The sequence below is a fragment of the Protopterus annectens genome, chromosome 8.part0, assembly GCF_019279795.1.
Source record: "Protopterus annectens isolate FY-2018-M chromosome 8.part0, PAN1.0, whole genome shotgun sequence".
NCBI classification, from domain to species: Eukaryota; Metazoa; Chordata; order Ceratodontiformes; family Protopteridae; genus Protopterus; species Protopterus annectens.
The window spans coordinates 1,419,828,241-1,419,837,323 of record NC_056741.1 but is presented as its reverse complement, the minus strand read 5'-3'; positions in this window follow the sequence as shown (position 1 = coordinate 1,419,837,323).

Here is a 9,083-nt window from a genome sequence, read left to right as displayed (position 1 = left end):
GGAGGAAGAGAATGCCTTACAGAATATACCAAAAACTCTCTGGTCAACAGGAAAGTCAGATGTAGGACTTATTCGTACAGCGGGACCAGTTACTATCATGCCAAAGTCAGCATTTAGACCACAGAAAAGGCAGTATCCCTTAAGAAAAGATGCAGAGGCAAGAATCAAACCTATCATAGCAGCTTTACTTAAGGAAGGGGTGCTGGTGGAATCTCCCGATTCACCATGTAACACACCCTTATTTCCTGTTAAAAAAGCAAATGGAGAATGGCGCATGGTCCAAGATTTACAAGCTGTAAATGATGCAGTAATACCGAGGGCACCTATGGTGCCAGACCCACACACCCTGCTGAATGATTTAAAACCTCAACAGAAGCATTTTTCTGTGGTAGACATCAGCAATGCGTTTTTTTCGATACCGATACACCCTGACAGCCAGTATTGGTTTGCACTCACATTTCAGGGCAAAAGGTATACATATATGCGACTACCAAAGGGATATTGTGAAAGTCCAACAATATTCTCACAAGAAATGGCAAGCGACTTGGTGGGATTTACCCCACCAAGAGGCAGTCAAATTTTACTTTATGTTAATGACATCTTGCTGGCGGCACCCACCCAGCAAGGTTGTAAAAAAGATACCATAGCGCTATTACGATTTTTAGCCACTGAAGGACATAAGGTAAATAAAAATAAACTGCAGCTTTGGAAAAAACAAGTCAAATACCTAGGATATGTGATATCCGAAGAAGGTAGAACATTAGATGAGGACAGAAAAGTAGCAATTTTGCAAGCACCAAAACCCACTACCAAGAAGGAAATGATGTCCTTCCTGGGTACAACTAATTTTTGCCGGAGTTGGATTCCAAACTATGCCTTGGAATCTGCACCTCTGACTGACCTGATATATAAAAAGCCTATGGCAGCACAGGATTTGTTACAATGGACACCAGAGGCAGAGTCTGCTTTCTGCAAACTGAAACAGTTAATAGCATCCTCATTAGTTCTGGGATTACCAAACTACCATAAATGTTTTTTCCAAACTGTAGATTGTAAGCAGGGTTATATGACATCAGTGTTAACACAACAGCATGGGAACAAGCAATGCCCCATTGCTTATTATTCATCACAACTAGACCCAGTGGCACGGTCCTTACCTCACTGTGTACAAGCAGTAGTTGCAGCTGCAATGGCAGTACAGGCTTCGGCCTCAGTAGTCTTATTCCACCCTCTCACTTTGAGAGTGTCTCATGCAGTCGCAATTATTTTACTGCAAGAGAAAGTAGCATATCTTTCCCCTGCTAGCCATCTTTCCTGTATGACTATATTGTTGAGCCAACCTTACATGACAATTGAACGATGCATGACTTTGAACCCTTCTACATTGCTCCCAACCCCTGCAGATGGCACACCACACTGCTGCCTGCAGGTAATTGAGCAAAAGACACTACCTAGAAAAGATCTCATGGATGTCCCCTTGGATGATACCGAGATGACATACTACGTGGATGGTTTGTGCAAAAGGGGTCCTGCAGGACAGAACTTATTAGGATATGCAGTAGTTTCTGATACTGAGATTATAGAAGCAAAACCTTTACCACACAACTTATCTGCACAGGCAGCAGAATTGATTGCCTTGACACAGGCATGTACCTTAGCAAAAGGTAAGTGTGTAAACATTTTTTCTGACAGCCAGTACGCTTTTTCTACTGTACATGTTTTTGCACAACAGTGGAAAAACCAGGGAATGATAACATCTACTGGCAAACCTATCAATCATGCACAGCTTATTTTAGATCTTTTAGAATCTATTCAGTTACCTCAGAAAGTAACTATTTGTCAATGCACAGCTCACACCAAGCAACAAGATAGAATTTCAAAAGGTAATGCGAAAGCTAATACAGCTGCAAAACAAGCAGCTTCTGAAGTATTTCTTTTAAATGAGGAACTACAACCCTCTGAGATTTTAAACTTAGAAATGTTAAAGACAATGCAGACACTCACTATGCAAGCTGAAAAACAAAGATGGGTAAAACGAGGAGCAATCCTTGAAAAGGGGCTGTACATCTCTAAAGAAGGAAAACGGATACTACCATCTAATTTGTTTAGATATGCAGCTTTGTTGAGCCATGGGCAATGCCATGTCTCAACAGGGGGGATGGTACAGCTGGTGAACCAAGTGTTCACAACATACGGATTTACAAACTACTCTAAAAAAATTTTGTTTGATGTGCCAAATTTGTAACAAACATCATGCACAAGGGGTGTTAAAGCCCAAGCAAGGGAGTTTCCCTACACCGCCATATCCGTTTCACACTATCTGTATGGATTTCATAGAATTGAACAAATATGAAAATAAGAAGTATTGTCTTGTCATTGTAGGTATGTTTTCCAGATGGGTGGAAGCCTTTCCAACCAAAAATCCAGATGCAACTATGGTGGCAAAAGTTCTTGTCAAAGAAATCATCCCTAGATTCGGCATTCCGGAAAGGATCTACAGTGACAACGGTACACACTTTGTAAACCAAACCATACTGCAGTTAAGTAAGCATTTTGGTATTTCTTTAAAAAAATCATTGTGCATACCATCCGCAATCTGCAGGGCTAGTTGAGAGGCATAATGGAATATTAAAGAATAAATTAAGAAAATTAATAGCTGAGACAGGAAAGAATTGGCTGTATTGTCTGCCCCTGGCACTGTTGAGCATGAGAACTGTTCTGACTGCAAAAGGATTGACTCCTTTCGAAAACCTGTTTGGAAGGGCTTATTATACACCCCAGTGGAAACTTCTTATGCCCGCAGACCAGGAAGCTGACTATACACTAGCTGAATACATGAGAAATTTGTTGAATTCTAAACATCTGTTGCAGTCAAATTCTGTTTCAGATAAAGAACAAACCGAAACATCGGAAGTGGCAGTGATCCCAGGGGACTGGGTTTGGGTAAAAAATATTAAGAAGAAAAACTGGACATCACCAAAGTGGGAAGATCCATACCAGGTGCTTCTTTCAACACCCACTGCAGTCAAAATTAAGAGCGAGCTTCGTGGATCCACCTGATGCACTGCAAACTAGTTAAGAACTTTGAACTGGACAAAAATCTTACCTCTCCATCGGGGCCCTCAGCACAAAGTTTGGCTACAAAGGGGGGATCAGATCAATAGGACTGATCCATCTCAACTCCAGTGAAGAAACCATCAGTACTGAAGGTCCTATTAGGGCAGAGAGTAAGATCATATGTTAAAAGCAAAAATGATAGAATCCAGAAAAATCCAAATAAAACTACTCGGAAGATTCGGAGAAAACAGGAATGCAGAACAACCATTTCCTCAGAAGTATTGCATAATTATCCTGTTGACTGTACTAGTGACAATAATCTTTTTGTTGTGGCCATTCCTTTTCCCAGCCACACAAACTGAGCTGAATAAACATGGAGAGTTGCACGTAGAGTGGCACCCAAACTTCAACACTTACCAGGCAATCAAATATGTGTATGCTGAGACCTTCAATGTTTCGAATTGCTGGATTTGCACAGCTTTGCCAACAGCATATGGGGGGTTATTGTTAACTTCAGTCCCCCTAGGAGCCAACAAGACCTGGGAAAATTTAGTCTATGATACATCAGATGTTACATCACAAGATAAAGTAGCATTGCACTTGTCTGTTTGACAGAAGGGGACTGTGTGTTTTTACAGAAATGATACAGTTCAGGTGGGTTGGAGCAATTGCAATGTGACTGTTCCCTATAGATGCTACAATAAAACTGATAACACAGGTTCCTATTGCAACACAAGCTATGATTCATTTTTTGAACTGATGCATAGGACAACTGATGAAGTAAAACATAATGCTGATCTTTATAAACAACTGATTATAGTTGACAAAAAAATGTTTCATCCAGAGCCAGGACATAGTAAAGTTATTACCAAAGTAGAAGATTGTTATTTTGTATGTGGTAGGAAAGCATACAAGTGATTACCTAAGAATTGGTCCGACAGTTGTTATTTGGGGTACCTGGTTCTGGCCATACGACACACAGCAGTTTTGCCTCAGGGGAAAATTCGAAATGTTCGACGAGAACTTAAGAAGCCTGTCAATCCAGTGGGGCAAATCAATGCGGGCTGGAAAAACCACCATGCTGTGGGCCTAAGAAAAAATGAACTGTCGCATATGGACTTGGGTAATACCATCATCTCATGGGCAGGTGTATTGCCAGCATATGGAGCAACAAAATCAATCTGGGAACTGAGAAAACTGTCTAAACTTCTCAAAATAATGAGCAATGCAACCTTTTCCACTCTAGAATTGTTGACTGATGAACTGACTGCCATGAGAACTGTAGTGCTTCAAAACCGCACGGCTCTCGACTTCACCCTAGCGGCGAGAGGAGGTACTTGTGCTTTAATCCAGAAGGAATGCTGTTCGTATATTCCTGACCACAAACACGAGATAGACAATCACCTTGAGGTAATTCAGCAAGTGTCGGCTATGACCAAACCAGGACCAAATCCATTGATGGACTTTTTCCAGAGATTGTTTGGGGAGTGGGGCAGTATCCTAATGAACATCCTGATTGCCATCTGTGTAGGAATGATCCTACTGGTGGTATGTGTTTGCTGCTGCATCCCCTGCATGAAAAGGCTGATTAAAGACTTTATATACATGTCAGTTTCAGAAACCTTATACCAAGGTGCTGAACTTGAAAAATTGTTGAAAAATTAAAAATGCTTTCATAAGTTTAAACTGAATGACTCTCTTAACTGCAAATCCTGAGTAGGAAGAGGTTAGGGGAAAAATGTTTATGCTTATTTTGAAAGTAGAATAAAAGTATTAAAAGGGGGGAAATGTTAGAAAAATATGTATTAGTAATATGCATGCTTAGTGCATTCGAGGTTTAAAAGGGTTAATACATTTATTCTGTTCACACTGCATGAATCTGCACAAGCTACTAGAGACATTCCAATCCTGTTATGTCATGAAAATATGAGCAGCTATGATCTGCTTATGCTATGGAAATTAACAGGAAAGCATTTGATTTCTGCTAATGTCATGAAAATAATAATAATAAGTGTTTCATTTCTACTAGTGTCATGAGACTTAACAAAGAGTTATTGATTTTCTGTTTATGCCATGAGAAAGTATACAGCTGCTGAAGCTATTGATAATGAAAACAAAGGCTGTTTGAAAGTATAAACCGTAGTCAGCATTACTTGTACCTAAGCTAGAAATGTACCTTGAATCTAGGTAAAATGTAACACATATATATTAGAACTGCACAATTGAAGAATAGAAAGTTTGTAGTGGGCTAAAAATAAGCCCCAAGGCCAGGTTGTTTTTCTCAAATGTTTTTGTAAATTAACAGTAATCCAGTCATGTCAGCAGGAAATCTAAAGTAACATTTTCTATGTAACACATAGTGAGTTTTAAATCTGAACATGTCAGCAGGAAATCTAAGTAACATTTTCTGCAGAGTAATACAGAAAGCTGTCTCTAACTACGTCAACCATAGAAAAGTAACATTTCATAGACCTGCATAAAAGTAGCATACTGCTCACTAGTAATTTAGACAAATCTTGTATTTGCATGTTTTATCTCCTTGCTGCAAGTAATAAAGGGTGCTATACTTGAACCTTACGTGAATTGGTCTTTGAAGTTTTTTCCTTTGACAAATATTATTTGAATCAGATTTTTAATTTGAAAAAATATAATATATATGTTTTTGGACACCCTTGTAAGTAGTTTTGTTGCTTTTTGGTTTGATATGCTTTGTTTTTTTTTCTTTTGTTGGTTGATTAAATTAACATGTATGAATCTCTTTCTATTTAGCATTATGTAATATGAATTAAAAAAACACTTCTCAATAAAAATGTTTTGAGTAAAAAAGAAAGCAAGAGGGAGAAAAAGAGAGGCAGACATGCTGTGAGAGAAAGAAAGATATAAAATCATATTACTTTGCAATTCATTTATTTGACCATTAAAGCAGTCCATTAAATCAAAGGCCCACCTGTTGAAATACTGGAAAAGAACCTAACATGGGTCTGCAGGTAGTACAATGTATTATCCTCCATTCAATGGTAACTTTAAGGATATTTTAGTCTAATGACCATGTATGTCTTGCAATACCCATCCCCAGTCTTCACATATTTTCTCAAGGAGGAAGAAACCAATTAGTCCTGTTGTTAATTTGAGAACACACATCTAGTCATCCAGGTTTAGAATGAAGGAAAATATTGTGAAGGAAAATATTGAATCACATTGTTTAATCTGAAAAGAAAGTTTATACATATAAGGGAAATTTACTGGTTGATGACTCTATCTCTCCATCTAGATTGAAACAAAAGTACAATCAGTTAGACTCACCCATTTGCTAATTGACCAAATGAACATTCAACCATAGGGACTGTAATGCATGCATGTATGTATGTATCTATCTATATATATGTATAATAACACCCATGCATATAAGCATACTGTCACAGCATTTTATCAAAAATATTTCACTTAAAGTGCTAGAGTTAATTGTGTCTGTATGAACTGTCTGTGCACTTATTAAATATAAACATCTCAAGTATTTCTGATATGTATTAATTTTTGAAAGTCCTTCACTCAACTTGCAGGTGCTCATGCCTGAAGACAAAATGAGATGGCTGACTATAGTGGAAAAACTTCAGGCAGATTATCTATGTTATTTCCTTACATGAACTTTTGAGCATTTTATAATGTTTATTTTATATAAATCCCAAAGAAAGTGCAAGGGCTCCACATAAAACAGTAACACAAAGGAAAAATGAAGCCCAGAGACATACAATAAAGCTCCCAGTTGGCAGAAACTGTTCAGTTACTTAATTCTCAGCATAGTCACACAGCGTGGAAATGAAAATACTTAAAAAAAATCACTTTTATTAAATCCACCAAAACTCATTAACGCTCAAACCATATGTTTTTGTTTCTTAACATCATCAGATGTGGGCTGGAACTACAGTTTGAGTCAATTGATTGTTAACATGAACAGTTTCTGCCGACTGGGAGCTTTATTGTACATCTCTGGGCTTCGTTTTTCTTTTGTGTCTATTTTATATAGTTTTTGTTTGTCCTAAAACTCCCTATGACATGAATAACTTTTCATTTTGGTGTAATAACGTATTTATTATTTTACATGAGTATTTCACTTTGAGCTCTATTTCTGTGCTTGGGAAATACACACTTTAATAAGCTGAAGTTAAAAAAAATAATTATTAAACATTAGAAAACAAATCAAAACATGTAGAAAAAACTGTAAGAAAAACTGAGCCAAGATAGAGTTTTCACTGTGTGATACATTAATCCTTCTGAAACAGATGCCCATGTCCACAGCCCATGAGGTTTGGCTTTATTGGTCTGAATATATCCACAAAGACATAAAAAGTTAAAAGTCATGGGCATTCAGAGGTCATGTTGCTGAAGCACTTAAGGGGTAAGGGGTCATTTGCATATATCCCATGTGCTTCTATTTCAGGAGGTTTAAGGTATCACACAGTGAAAGCATTAGCTTGGCTGGGTTTTTCTTGCAGGTTTTACTGAATTGTCTGTCTGTGTGACCTTTTTACCCTTTGGTTTGCATGTTAGTTGGGATATTTTGCAGATACCTTAATGTTTATGGACATTAGCTGGGTTTAAAGACCCTGGATTTCTAAAGTATAGCAAACAATCCATTTATGTTGTGCTGATGTCTCCAATAAGAAGGCCAAAATATGCATATCCACAGGTAGTGGGATTTTATCGTTATCGGCCTGATTGTATTCATAAAGACTTAAAAGTCAATGGGTATTCAGAAGCTATGTAGCTGAAACACTAAATCTCCTTAATGGATCATTTGCATGTACCCTGTGGGACAGTGTGTGTTTGTGTGTGTGTGAAAGGTAATAGTTATGCAAAAAAAAGAGCAACTTTCAAAGAAAAGTGTGAAACTGGAGCTATAATTTAATATGTATGAGCAGGGTTGACAGAAATGAAGCATGATAAAGTATTTGCTTGCATAAACATAAATGGATTTTGTAAAAGCATGGAAAATATTCAATATTTCAATGTTTGTTTCAGGCCCCAGTCCTCAATAGAAAGGTCACTGTCAGCCTTCCTTCAAGATGACAGTCTAAAATACCTTATCCCCATACCATGAATCCATTTATTTTTTTAAAAATCTCACTACATTTAGCCTGTCTCACTTCCAAGGGCGATGAATTCCACGTTTGTCCATTCTACTCTGAAAAAAATTCCTTGCAAGTGAAGATTTCACCCCTCCCCATCTCTACAAGTGATGAATTATTCCTTGTACCGTTAACATGTTGCATGAAGGAGATGCTAATCATCTTCATCCTGCAAACACTTACTCATATATCCATATTAAATATGCTCATGACTACCTATAATATATGGAAAATAAATTTAATTTCTCCAATCTTTCTTTGCACTGTAATTCAGGCATTGCTTTGATCTAGTCATACATACATCCACAACCTCTGTTCCCATTTTTTTGCATATGAGGTTGGGGTGTCACTTCAATAGTGAGAGTCATCTAGAGCCAAGGTTCACACCACCAGAGGGCTAGCCCTACTACACTTGTTCTTCCATATCACACACTTACATATACACTCACACCTGTGGTCAATTTAAAGTGCCCGGTCTACCTACTGCATGTCTTTGGAATGTGGGGGGGAACTGGAGAACTCAGAGGAAACCCACACAAACACAGGGAGGACAGGGAGATTACTCACAGAAGACACCCCAGCTGAGAAATGAACTGAAGAGCCACTTGCTATGAGGTGACTACACTATCTGCTGTGCCAATACTTTTGTACTCTTTCTAACCTTTTTACATCTTCCACTAAGTGCATACAGAAACTAGTGCCAGACTCTATTACAGCTTTAATAATTGTTTTATAAATTTGATAACAATGCCACAACATTACTTGAGAATATTGTCCTCAATACCATTCTAATCACATAACCATTTCTCAGAATCTTGTTCACCTGTCCTTTGAATCTTAAGATGTAAGAATACTATTAGACAATAATCTTAAACACCTTACACTCCTCAATTATTGTAG